The sequence below is a fragment of the Parus major genome, chromosome 8, assembly GCF_001522545.3.
Source record: "Parus major isolate Abel chromosome 8, Parus_major1.1, whole genome shotgun sequence".
Classification (NCBI taxonomy): Eukaryota; Metazoa; Chordata; class Aves; order Passeriformes; family Paridae; genus Parus; species Parus major.
The window spans coordinates 2104634-2119069 of NC_031777.1; positions in this window are offsets into that span (position 1 = coordinate 2104634).

The window sequence follows — 14436 nt, forward strand, 5'->3', positions numbered from 1 at the left end:
TTGACTGGAGGATGAAAAGAAGCTGGTAAGGAAAGTTTTTGCTTTCAAATGCTACAGCTTTGCTGTTTGGAAACTTTCCCTTTTCCACGTTCTCCTTCCCAGCCAATTCACATTTTTGTTTCAATCTTTGCAGGGCCAGCCAGGCACTTGTGTGCAGAGCTGTTGTTAGTGTGTCATGGATAGCAACACATACCTAAGGGAAGGAGTCAACATTTGCTGGAAACGGGCCTGGCTGAACTCCCTTTCCCCCTCCCTCATCCAAATGGCCCCCAGCTTTGGAAAAGTTTTCCTCCAACTCTGAACTCGCTTGGCCCCAAGTGCTATAAATAGTCAGAACAAAACCTCCTGGGCCAAATGCCCCGAGTGTTTCGAAAGCTTTGATCCTGCGCTGCTTTTTGGGAGCTGGAGCCTTTTCCACTTGTGCAGCTGGAGCCCATATTCCTGCTCAGAGCAGGGGCAGGGAGAGCCATCCATGGGGCTGGGAAGGGGTGGGAATCCTGTGTGAACACCCTGGGCAGACCCTCCTCACCTCTCCTAAGGTGACACAGCATCAGAGAAGGAGCAGGAGACAGAGGGTGGAACTGGAGCCATGATACTGGCCTCGAGTCCAGGAACCTTCCAGCATGGAAAAGGGGCTTCTAAAGAGGCTGGGGAAGGACTTTTGACAAGGACTTTGAGTGATAGGAGAAGGGGCAATGGTTTTAAACTGACAGAGGGCAGGCTTAGATGGGGTGTTAGGAAGAAATTCTTTATTCAGAGAGTGGTGAAGCACACAGGTTGCCCAAAGAAGTTGTGGATGCCCCATCCCTTAAAGAGTTCAAGGCCAGGCTGGATGGAGCTTGGAATAACCTGGTCTAATGGAAGGTGTCCCTTCCCATGGCAGGGGGTGGACTAGAAGATCCTCAAGGTCCTTTCTAATCCAAAGGATTTGATGATTCCATGAATCCCTGTGAGGAGAGCCATCCCTCAGCCAGAGGTGGCAAGCAAACCTCCTCCTCCTCGCTCCCACCACTGGATTTGTGTTCTGTCCCCTCTGTCCTGCAGGCTGAGGATGCTTTGCTTCCCCATTCCTCCCCCTGGGTGTGCCTGGCCCTTGTGCCTTGGCACTCCTTGCCTTGGCCAGAGACAGAAGTGGAAAGACACAAACATCAGGGAGGAAAAAAAAAACCCAAAACAAAACAGAAAAAGGGCTGCTCTTGCAGTATTTCCAACCCATCAAGCCCAGAGTGGGAATCCTACAAGAAAGCCAGCTCTCACAAAACCCCAGGCCAAGAGGTTTGAAAAAGCAGTCCCAGGATTTGCATCCTCCCAAGGGTTTTGGAGGAGCAGAGCTCAGGCTGGGGCTGCTCAGAAGCCAGAGCAGGCATCTGGGCACGCTGCTTCTCAGGGCAGCACCTCCTTTCCCAGCTCTGCATTTCCATGGCTTTGTGTGTTTGTGTGTAGCTCAGAGCCCCCACATCCCAGCCAGGAAAGCAGCTTTTGGCCCAGATGGCTTTTCCCCTGCCACAGCTCTTCCTTTTGGGAGCAGAAGCCAGCAACACTGCTGCACAGAGCAGCACAAGGCTTGTGCCAGAGCTCAGGGTAACTCCCCAGCAGTGCCCTGGCAGAGAGGGGATCTCACTGCCCACCATGGCTGGCAGGACAGGAATACAGCACCAAACCATCCTCCTTTTCTGTTCCTTCAGCAGTGTTTTGAGAAGTTTTGCTGCATCCTCACACTAGGCAGATGCTTTGCCCTGACCAAGCGACTCCAGGGTGGCAACAGGACACTTTGTTCCCAAGAAAACCCCACTTGAAACTGTTTGGAAGTGTTTCAAACCCCAGCAGAGAGTGTGTGCCCCCTGCCTTCTCACCTTGGAGGAGGAGAGCAGTGGTGAAATCGTGGTTCTCTGGAGATTTAGGGGAGCTGCCAGGGGTTTGGGCTGTGTCTCTGAGGAGCCAGCTTAGCTAATCCTGTGTTGGGAAAGGGCTGAGGTCAGCCCCATTGCCCTCTGTCACTGGCAGGGATCAGTATGGGGGCAAGAGAGCCTGGAAATTATTTCTCAAGGGAAATTATAAAGTAGCCCAGCTTTAAGGGAGCACTGGAAATCCCAGAGAGTCCATTGCAGAGGGGAACAGAGTTTTTGACCTGTTCCTCACCCTGCTGCACCCCACGGTGGGTCAGACAGGGCTCATTCCTGCTGCCTGGGAACACTGTGCCTTGTGGCATAGCTGGGCAGGTGACACCCAGCCCGAGCAGTGGCCACACGGTGTCACTTTGGAGAATCCATAAGACTCATCACCTGAATCCCACCAGGGAGTTTTTCCCCCATTTCCCTGCTCCTCAGTGCCACAGGACAAGCCTCACCCGACCACCAACAGGGCTGCAGCACCCCAAACCTCCCCTGGGTGGGCTCCCATCTCCTCCTGCATCCCAGCCCGAGGCACCCTGGATGGGGTGGCTGCTCCCGGGGGGAACAGGCTGTTCCACGGGGCTTTTGGCAGCGCTCTGCCTCCGAGGCGAGAGCTGGCTCGGGGCTTTGTTTTATGTCCTGTTTATCCTGCCGAGAGAAACAGAGGAGTTCAGTGTGCAGGAATCTCGCGTCCTCGCCCTGCTCCCCCGCCGCATGAAAGCTGCTGAGCAAACAGGAGAGAATCAAAGGCGGCTGCGCCCCGCTGGGTTTCCGCACCGCCAGCCCCGCTGCCAGCTCTTACATAAGCTCGGCCCTTTTTCCTTCTAAACCAAGCAGCCACCCCAGCAATGCACCTCCTGGCCATGCTCTTAGGGGTTTTGCCCCCTGGGTGGCACAGCCATGTGTCGTTCAGCTGGTTGTTGGCATAGAGCTGGGTGTTGGACAAGCAGAGTCAGCACAGAGCCATGACTTCATTTCATCTCATCTCACCAATTCTGGTATCCCCAGCATTGGAAGGACATGGAAACATCGTGAGGAGGCCCACGGAGTTGAGAAGAGCATCTCCCCTCTGGAGACAGGCTGAGAAGGTTGGGGTTGTTCAGCCTGGAGAAGGTGGCGTGGAGACCTCACAGCACCTTCCAGTGTCTGGAGGCATCTCCAGGGAAGCAGAGGAGGGACTCATCATCAGGAACCCTAGTGACAGGACAGTCAAAACTCAGACAGCAGGGTTAGATGGGATATTAGGAAGAAATTTTTCCCTGTGAGGGTGCTGAGGTCCTGGCACAGGTTGTCCAGGGAAGCTGTGGCTGTGCCATCCCTGGAATTGTCCAAGGCCAGGTTGGATGTGGCTCTGGCAGCCTGGTCTAGTGGAGAGTGTCCCTGCCCGTGGCAGGGTGTTGGAATTAAATGATCTTTGCTGTCCTTATCAGTCCAAACCATTCTGGGATTCTCTGATTCATCTCATCTCACCCTCTCCAGCACTGGGGCATCTCACCTTCCTTTGCTGGAAAAAGGTGTTTTGTCCCAAATCTGCTCCCTCTCTCCTTTTCTCCCAGAGCAAGGTTTGCCACCACTGGCCTGGGTGTGTGACCTTTCCACCAAGCACAGCCTGAAGCACCAGAACATCTTGATCCTGTCACCTCTGGCTGTCAGGCTGTCCCCAGCTGTGCCCAGAGCCGTGCCCTGTGTGGGTTATGAGGATTCATTTCCCCAGCTCTCCTGGGCACGACCTCTCAGCAGAACAGGAATGAAAACCCTGCGGACACAAAAACACAGAGAATATGAAATCCTCTACGTCTGTGCCCTTCACCACCAGGCATGGCCTCACCTTCCCCTCCAGCACAAGGTCATCCTGTGATTTGGCAGGGTGACAGCTGCCAAAGGAGGACAAGGAAGAATGATGTCACCCTACCTTCTCTTTTCATCCCCACCTCCTTTTCATCCCCTCTCTGTGTGCCTTTCACTACAAGAAAAGGAAAAAAGAAGAGTTTTGTGCTTTGAGAGGTCCCTGAGGGACCCCCACAGCAATGCTCCAGCCTTGTGGGGTACCCCAGGAACAGCTCCTCAGACCCTTCCACTCTGCCTAGACCTGCCATCCATCCATCCCCAGCAACACTCTCTCATCCTCTACTGTGCAAAAGTATTCCTACTGCCTTCATTTTTACTTTCTTGTTTAATAATTTCTAATTAAAAGCAATCTTAAAAGCCTCAAAATGTCATTTTCCTGGGTTTATCCATCATTTAAACTCAACAGCACACAGTCCTGTTTACCTGCATGCTTCCTGGGCCCTCAGTAGGGAACTCCTCACTTTCCAGTATGCACAGCAGAGGAATTAAATCAAATTAACTCATACTTGGAGCAGTGGCAGAATCGGGCAAATCCTGGCTTGGCTTGGCTTTCTCTCTGTAGACTACATCTTGCAAACAGAAGGGCTGGAAACAATTTTGCTTTAATTGCTTTTTAAAATGCAGCCAGCAGATGGTTTGGTAACCCGAATTCATGACTTTCCACAGCTCCAGGCTGCTGGCTTGGGAACCAAAGCCAAAAAGGAGCCAGGTAGAGAGGGAGCCATCCTGCCTGCTTTACCAAGGTCCTGGCCAGGATGCTCAAGGCAGGAGTGTCTGGGCTGGTCCAGAGGGACAGTTTGCAATTTTCAGGGCCACCTTGGTACAGAAACACTCTGGGTAAGCCTGGAGAACACAGGGGTGTGTGAAAGGGCCACAGCTTCCATGGAGAGCATGGCACGGTCTCTCCATGGCATGGGGGACACAGCCACGCATCCCTTTGTCACTTTGTCCCTGGGGGCTGTTCCTGTGCTCAAGAGCATCTGAACTGCTCAAGAACAGCTCATGAATCAGGCAAGCAGCGTCCTTTTCTTGCTGGCTCTCTCCCTGAAGTGCTGTGTGACTTCCCACTTGTCCTTTCACTTCTCTGTGCCAGTGTCCACGATGTTTCCGTGCCAAACAAACAGGTAATGCTGACTGCCAGGCCTACACACCCATTGCACTGCAGCAGGGTTTTAACACCTGCAGGCTGACCCTGCTGGTTTATCCTTCATGTTACCACCTCTCCATGGACAGCCAGGTGTTCAGTGTCCCACAGTTCCCAGCCCCAGAGCTCTGCCCCAAAGCAGCCCCATCACCGAGCAGAAGAACTAAGTCCATCCAGAAAGCCTCACAAACATCTCGTGAAGCCGGGTTGTTTTTCTCTTACCAAGTAATTTGAAATTCTTGGAAGGCAATCAGGAAAGTACAAAGTATTCCAGCTCAGGACAGCCTGGGACTCATTCCTTAGAGGCACAATGGTTGTTTACTCAATCTCTCATACATTAATATCTAAAAATTCATGAGTTCAATTGTAAACAAGAAGTACTGGCTTTACGGTGGTGTCTATTTAACAATAGTGGTTCCAGCCTGAATGCTGATTTCCTTGTTATCCTTCTTCTAATCTGGCTATCAGAGGGTTGAGATCTTGCAAAATTATGGGAAATATTTCAAGCCCATTTATTTCTGGTTTCGAAAAGCATCCCTCTGAAAGCCAAGGCCAAAGAGAGACTACTCCAAATCAACACTGAAGAGCACGGGCAGGGAGAGGAGCTGTTTGTGCCAGCACTGTCCTCTGGCTCAGGAACAAATGAGGAAAAAGCCGGCCATGGATACATCTGTGCTGGAAATGTGGAAAAGATTCCTGAGTATTGAGAGGGAGGGTCCTCAAGGCAGTCACTTAAGGGGGCCAGAAATCAGGTCAGTAACAGCTGAACATGAGGCCAGGTGGGCAAGAAAGCCAAGGGCACGTGGACTGTAGCAGCCAGAGTGTGAGCAGCAGGCCCAGGGCAGGGATTGTCCCCCTGTGCTGGGCACTGGTGTGGCCACACCTCAAATCCTTGTGTCCAGTTCTGGGCCCCTCGCTGCAAGAAGGACATTGAGGGGCTGGAGCGAGTCCAGAGAAGGGAACAGAGCTGGGGAAGGGTCTGGAGCACCAAGAGAGGCTGAGGGAGATGGGAGGGCTCAGCCTGGAGAAAAGGAGGCTCAGGGGGATCTTCTCACTCTCCACAACTCCCTGGCCTAGAGGACATAACCAGGTGGGAATGTGTCTCTTTCTCCAGGTAACAACAATAGAACAAGAGGAAATGGCCTCAAGTCACACCAGATTTAGATTGGATATTGGGAAAAATTTCTTCATAAAAAGGGTTGTCAGGGAAGTGATGGAGTCTCCATCAGTGGGGATATTTAAAGGAGTGTAGACAAGGCACCTGGGGACATGATTGATGACCTTAAAGGTCTTTTCCAACTTAAATGATACTGTGATTCCATCTGCAGGATGGAGATGGCCCAGAGCTCATTAGAGTTCATCTCCTCTTCCATCTTTACTGACTGGCACTGCCACAGCCTCCTCTCATAGCAGGTCTGTGTAGCCACAACCTCCCCAGCTGGTCCCCCTCACAGACCTCTGTCCCTTTTGGGTCTAACACTTTTCCCTGTGGCCTCCAGGAGATTCCCTGGGACACTCATGGATAGGCTGGCAGCATTTCCCAGCTCCTCTACATTCCCACGTGAGCACATTTCTGTTTCAGGCATTAATTGTGCCAGGGAATGTGGTTTCAGCTCAGCTTTCTCATCTCTCCTGAGAAACACCGAGTTGTTTAGGCAGCCTGAGCAGGATGAGAGCCACCCCTCTGCCTGCAGAGTCTGAGGGGATCAGTCACTTCTGCCTCCAGGATTTCTCGCACTCCTGAGCTCAGACACTTCCACACAAGCCCCTGCTCCAAGAGGGTGAGGAGAAACAAGGCAGAGGGCACTTTCATGGGTGATTAGGGCTGTGTGTGATTCCTCAGCTGGTTGTTCCAGGGACAGAGCTCTGGAGCAGCCTAATCTTAAGAACTGCAGGAGGAGGAGGAATATTCCTTGAACGGGAGGTTCATATATCTTTATCTTTGCTGCTGTCAAAGGGCAATAGCTGAGATTGCAGTGTCTTGGAAAGCCTCCACGAAAGCTATCTCGAGGACATCAACAAGTCTGGAAACCACCTTCACTCTCTTGATAAAGGTTTCAGTCAACAAATGCACTCCAAGGCGGGTTCCCAGGCAGTGATCACTTCCTACTGGCTGGAAATACGTCAGTTTGTGTTTGAGCAAAGCCTTGGGCTGGCTCAGCCCACAGCTGCCCCGTGGGGATGCACTCCTGCAGGGGTTCAGCCCTGGAGGAACCAGCCCACAGCTGCCCCGTGGGGATGCACTCCTGCAGGGGTTCAGCCCTGGAGGAACCAGCCAGACAGGTGGAGGTTATGGGGAGGTCACCCAAGCGCTGCCAACTCCACATCCAAGAGCTCTCAGACAAGCCCTGATCTCAACCAGGGAAGAAACCCCAGGGGAAGGGCTCAAGAATTCAATCACTCTGCCTTCCTGCCCCATGAAAGGCAGCAGGACATTCCATCCAAGAAAATCCATCACTCTTTGATCTTCCCTGTTGACTCTGCAGCCAGAGACCTCCACCGAGGAGAAGTCATCAAAACGTAGCACCTGGCTCCCTGTTCACTCCAGCAAGCAGCTACTTCCACAGGCACCATGGGAACATCCACTTTGGGACATTTATCTTTGTGTTTGCACACAAATGCTCTCGTTGGAAGAGCCCAAAGCCTCCAAACAGCCCACACCTCAAGGAGGAGGGCACCATCTGCACCAAACCCAGCTGGGACCGTGCTGATGCCACTTCAGGCTGGCAAGTACCCTGTTAAATACCCATATATGAGTTATAAATATAAATATCCGCCTCAGGCCATGGTGGGAAAGGCTCTTTCTGCTCCTCCATGGGCTGGAGGTACCATCCCGTAGACTGGGAAGGGCAGGAGCTCCTCCCTGACCGCCTGCAGTGACCACAGCAGAGCACAAAGCCAAACTGCTTTTATGGCTTTGCCCAGAGCCCCAGCTCTCACCCATCCTGCCCGCCAGCCAGTCCATCCCAGAAGGCAGCTCCCTGTTTGTGTTGGATCACCTCCTGCCAGAGCAGAGCTTTCCACAGCACGGCTCTTCTGTGCTGCCCGAGGGCGGATTTCCTGCCCTTTGATCTAAATTTTCCTGTTTCACCGAATGCCTCCTGATTTCCTTCATCAGGCCCGGTCTTTCCATCAGGGAGGCGATCCTGCAGCTTGGAGCTCCTTGGCAGGGAGCTGGGGGAGAGGTTTGGAGGCCAATGAGCAAATAGTGCTGGAGCAGTGGCAAAGACCTTCCCTCCTTTATTAAGCATGGACATGCAGTGCCCTCTGCTGATGTGGCAGCCGAGGGAGATGCAGAAAGAGCAGCATCCAGGGAACTTTACAAAGCTCTGAAGGGGCAGCCAAGCCTCCAGTTTACCTTGGAGCTCTCTACTGGCAAGGCAGGAGCAGCACATTCCTCTGCTGCTGAACTGGTGTTTCTTACAGCTCGTGGACCTGTTTGAGGAGCCAGGCTGGTGCAAGAGGTCCAGATTGTCCCAATTCCATCTTCACACCTGCAGGTTATAGCTGCATCTAGAGAAGCCAGGATGTCTTGGACAGGTTGCCCAGAGAAGCTGTGGCTGCCCCATCCCAGGAAGTGTTCAAGGCCAGGTGGGACAGGGCTTGGTAAAACCTGGGATAGTGAATGGCATCTCTGCCTGTGGCAGGGGGGTAGGAATGGGATGGCCTTTCAGGCCCTTCCAACCTAAACCAATTCTGTGATTCTCTGATCTGCACTCCCACTCGGCTGAGCACTGCTCCCCTTCCCCAAGCAGCCAGGAGAGGGTCAGCCTGGAGAGATGGGCACAGCATTAAGAGAGGAGAAACCAATCTGGGAGACAAAGTTTCCCTTTCTCCTTGACCAAAGGCTCCCTTTCTCAAGGGAAATGGGCTGCTTTACCCTTAACAAAGGCCCAGAAAGTTCCCTTGCAATGCTTGTGGTTGCAGGACTGGAGGCAGAGGTAGCTGCAGCCCAGCATTGTTACCTGCAAGTCATTATCAGCAGATTTAGCACTGCAAGGAGAGTTTGGTGTGCAAGTGTCTCTGACAAAGTCTCCTGAGCCAGCCAAAGGAACTGCAGAGCAAGGGCAGCTTCCTGCTCCAAGCTTGGGCAAAGAACATCTCAGCTGGTTTGGCTGGAGTTGGCAGAGCTCCTGGATCCCCACCATTGCACCAAAGCCATCTGAAACTGCTCCTGCAGCAGCACCCAGGGGCTGGCAGGAAACCCACATCTCAGAGCAGCTCCCACTGGAAGAAACCACTTTGTTTTGCTTTTCCTCAAACCCTCCCCAACTCACTAGAGGCAGAAAAGCTCAAAGTGAGGTTTAAAGGGCACAACACAGGCAGCAAAGTCCACTCCTGGTTAATAGGATTCACTTTAGGAGATAAGGCTTATTTGCACCTGGAGAGTGATAGGGGTTTATAACACTGGCAGCAATCTGACCCCCCAGCAGGAGTGGTGTACGTGGCACAAGCCGTGTCCAGCCTGATAGGTATCTCCTGATCCTGGGCTGGGGCTCCTTCCCCTCACTGCAAGGATTGCACTTTGCTTATCTCTGAACATCCCTGCCAAGATGCAGTGCATTCAGTTTGGATTGCTCTCCCCTCTCCGCTGATTTTTCCAGGAGCTCCAGGTGATCAGGTGAAAAAGGGTCTGGATCAGTTTGTAGCCTTGTTTGTAGCCATGGCTTTTCCAGCACTGCCAGTCCCCTTCTCCAGGTGCCCACACCCCATCTCTGCCTGTCCCTGATTGTTCCATCCCACACTCGTTGTTCTCCAGGACAGAGGAGCCCTCTGTGCCTCCACACTGTGCCCTGGTCTCCTGGGAGCTCCTCCAGCTGACACAAATGACTCAGCTAAGGGCTGATGTGTCAAGTCAAGCCTCTCCTGGAAACCAAATCATAATTCCAGAGGGGAGGAGCACATAAAACTACACACAGCATCAACAGAAGCCAGCCCCAAAACCTCAGTGCCTCTCTCAGCACCTCTGGCTCAGTCTGACCTCTCTCTCTTGAGCACTGTTCACATTTCATGGATGTGTCAGCCCAGGACACTCCTTCTCCCAAAATGCAGCTGCCATTGTGGCAAAGCCTGGCTGCTGTCTAATGAATGACAACACCATGTGTTAGATAAAGAAAGCAGGGTCACACACATTCTTCTGAGAGGAAGAAATAAACTCAGAACGCACAGACATGATGGCTCCTGCCATAAATCCTTTATTTTCTTAAGGAGCACCTCAAACCCAGCACCTTCCAAGGTGCTCATCCCCTTTAGCAGAGCCAAGGATTCAGCTGGAAGTGGGTGAGGGGACACCATGAGGACACCACTGCCATGACCCACAAAGCCTTTTGCCAAAGCCACGCCTGGCCCACGCATGCTGAGCGTGCACTGCCAGCATCTCTGTGGCTGTACCTGCTGGGGAGGTACCCAGCCAGGACAATGGGCTCTGCTCTCTGCATTGCATTTTCCTGTTATCTCATACCTGTTGTAAAGCACTGACTGAAGGAATGCTGAGTCAGGAGCGCTCTCAGATGGAGGAAATTCGTTTGTTTTTTAGCACCTGCATGGCCTTGTGCCAATTGGAAGTGTTGCAGTTTGGGGAGCAGAGGGTGTTTAACCCAGTGCCTTGCATTCTGGGGAGCAGCCTGGTTCCAAAGCACGATGAAATGTGCTGGATCCAGGTAATGGGGAGGCCAACAGGACCTGCAGTTCCCTTCAGGCAACTCAGAATTACTTCTTAATAAGGAGAGTTCACCTTCTGGCCTCTCCTTCCCAAGACTGTGATGAGGTGCCTTGGCTGCTGGTCATACTTGCAGCACCTGATGGCAGCCCCGTGTTTTGTACCACAGAGTCACCAGCATGTTGTCAGCTCAGAGAAGTCAACAAAACCCATGGCCATACCTCAGGAGCATGCCCCAAGCAGGCACAGAGCTCCCGTTTCCCTGAGCTCAGCAGCCCTGCCTGATAAAAGAAGGGATGGAGCTGCTTGGAGAAAAGGAGAAGAAAACATTTCCAACGCTGGCTCTGCTCCCATCAGATAAAGAGTGCATGGCACAAAGTCCTTGAGGTGACTCTGGGGTGACTCTGGCATACCACCAAGCCAGGCAGTGACAGGGAACACCCAGTTTCCCATCCCACTGGGGCTGTGGGGGGCACAGGGAGGAGATGTGGCCATCCAAACCTCCCAGCGGCTGCATCTGGAAAACACCAGCGAGAGTCGGGGGGAAGGGGCACAGTGCCCTGTCAAAGGTCACATCCCAGCCATGCCAGGGCTCAGTGCTGGGGGCAGCTTCACCCCACTGCCTAAACAGCAGCTCCAGCACCACCACCCACAGGAGCTGTTCCCTGCCTCAGTTTCCCGGCTGTCAAAATCAGCCAAGAGCCAGTCTGGGCTCTTTCACATCTGAGCTGCTCCAGCTGTGAGCAGCCCACGGCAGCCTCTGCCAGGCTGGGGAGGAGCAGGCAGCAAGGAGTGTCCTTAGCTGTTCCCTTGCTCACCTGGAGCACCTCCACCAGACACCCAACCCTTCTGGAGACCCTGCGGCTTCTGCTAAAGGAGCTGGACCCAGCAGCTGACTTTGTCTCCTGTCCCCAGGCTGTCAGCACAGCATCTCCCTGCGTGCCTGCGGTTCCGGCAGGGCGACATTGCCATCTGCTGCCTGCTGCTCGGCAGGACACGCCAGCTCTCCTCTGCCACCCAGGCACGGCCCTTCCTCCAGCACCGGGGACTGTCCCAGTGCCACCAGCTCAGGGACAGCACCCACGCCACCACCTCCACACCGAGCTCGGCACAAGGAGCACAAGGCAGCGGTGCTTCACCGCAGCCCAGAGCTCCAGGTCTGTCCTGCTGCAGGGAACAGGGCTGGAATGCTTGTTTGAGGAATGTGATGACACCCAGCAGCACAGGGACAGCGGGGCCGTGTCCCCTGCCAGGCTTCCACAGCCATGGAATGACAGAATGGTGTGGGATGGGGCTTTTTCAATGTCCTCTGGTCCAACCACCCTACAACCAGCAGGGACATCTTTAGTCAGATTGCTCAGAACCCTCGACCAGACCCTGGATGTTTCCAGGGATGGGGCATTTCACCTCCTCCAGTGTTTTACCACCCTCTGCTGTGACACAGCCCTGCCCTTGGCTCTGCTGGTGACTCACCCACCACATGGGAACACACACACCTCCAGCTCTTCAGCCTTGGGCTCTTCATCTGGAAGCACAAGGATGGTATTTTTTAACTCACAGCCACGCCGAGAGATGCTCACTTATTTTAAACTTGAAAGCACCTACATATTGTTTCTACAGCTTGAGATAGGAGATGCCACCAAAGGGAGGAGAAGAGTTGTAATTATCTGCAGTTCAGAAGTTCAGTCTTCAGAGGAGGAATTGGGCTCCCAGCTATACTTGCCACATGTTTTTAAGCTGATCTTTTGAAAGAGGCATTTTATAATTGAGACTGCCCACCTGAGACACGAGCTTTCCACATCACTCCTGGGTTTATAGGTCATGGACACAGACCAAGGCTGATGGTGTCTGAGAGGGACAGAGCCATGGAAGCACCACAGGGGAAGCTCTAATGTCAAAGGATGCAATCCTCATATCAATTTATATCTGAACAGCAGCTGGATCCACTGAAGTGGGACCTGCTAAAATACAGTGTTTGAGGATCAGCCACACCCAGAGGCTGATGGCTCAGCTTTGAAATGTGCTGGAGGATTTCCACTTTGAAATCCACTGCTAGAAGCTGACACAATCAAGTGCTGAGCAATGGGACCCAGCCCAGGAATGAGCTGTAAACAAATTGAAAGAAAGGACCTTGAACGGTGCAGCAGCATCAGTAGTAAAATAATCATAAAGCAAAAATAAAACTAAATTTAAGGATTTTCTTTACCTTTTTTTTTTTTTTTCTTCTGCAGCATTTCTTGCTCTTTTGGAAAAGAGCTGGGTATGGGGAGGGACCTCCATCTCCAAACAAGAGAAAATGCTTTTCTCTATGGGGATGGATATGTCTCCTGCTATCAGAAGTGACCACAGCCTGAAGAGTCCATGTCAGCTCCACCTTAGGGCTGCCCTGAGTTATCACAAGAGATGTGGACACCACTGGTGTCTGGACAGGGCATTTGGCCATGAGGATGAGTGGAATTAGGCTTGTCTGAAAGCAAAATCATCTTTTCCCCCCAATCAAGGCTGGCTGAGATTTGCTGTGCCATTCCTAAACACCAGGGGATTTATTTCCTACATTTTCCTCCCAGGTGGCCTCAGATAAGCAGCCTTCCCAGCCTCCCCCCAGCAGATCCCAGTCTGCCCTGTTGCTGATATGTGGATTTACCACAGCCCCAGTGCAGCTGTGGCACAGATGCCCAGGAGCTGGCCCTGGATATGCTCCAAAAACCTCAGGAGAGATGCTCCAGCTGCCTTCTCCTGATGAGAGTTGGGGGATCTCCTGACAGCTCCAGGGAAGTTCGCCCAGCATTTCTCCTGCTCTGAGCCTGTAATTTGGTCTCCCATGTGCCTTTGTGTCTCTGACAGCTCCTGCAATGGGCCTGGGAGTAGCTTGGACAGGGTATGATTTGGATTTCCTCCCACTGTTGCTTCTCTGTGGGCAGGCAATGTAGTGTTTATCCCATAACCTAACACTGGTAACCAGGGAAAGTACCAGGCAGATCTCAGAACAGCCCAGAGACTGCAAGGGAAAAGGAAAAACTTCACAAGGAAAAATAAAATTAAAAAACATCAACAAAACCCAAACAAACAAACAAACAAAACCACCACCACCAAAAACTAAAACCAAACAAACAACAAAAAAAACACCAAAAACCACTTCCCTGCATGGTATAGATTTTATAACATCTCTTTCTTATAAATATATCATAGTTTTCTCACCCAAGCCATACAACTTTGTGCTTTCCTAGTGTACAGCATCCCATAAGGCTTTTCCTTGGCTCTGGGTTCAGCCCAGAGCTCTGCTGTGTGTAGAACCAGCCCAGGAGAAAATGTTCTTCACAGACAATCAGGGAAGGTACTTTGCTGTATCATTCTTCCCTGTTTCAAGAGGCTGAAGGGGAGAATGATAATCATCACAATTACCTTTTTTCTTCTGCAGCATTGCTTGCTCTTTTGGAAAAGAGCTGGGCATGGGGAAGGAATCTCCCTACAGATACCCCAAAACACCCAGCATGGCTGGAGGGGATCAGAAATGCCAGGATCCCATGGCACCACTCCAGCCTGGAGCTACTTTGGGCGGCCTGTGCTGGAAAAGGAATTGTAGCCCTCCTCCCTGGTCTCTTTATAACCTGTGAGCAGACCTCAGCTGGTCCCTGTGATGATGCTCCTCCTTCTGCAGTGAGATGAACCTGTCTCTGTGCCCTGCAAACCCCTTCCCACGGCTTTCTCTTCTCTGGTTTTTAACTCTGTGTTCAGTGACAGCTTCCTCATGGCTTCAAGTAATAGAATCATAGAACTATAGAATTGTTAAGGTTCAGAAAGCCCTCCAAGACCATCCAGTCTAACCATTAACCCAGTGCCCATCACTAGACCATGTCCCCAGGTGCCACAGCTACACATATTTTAAACCCTCC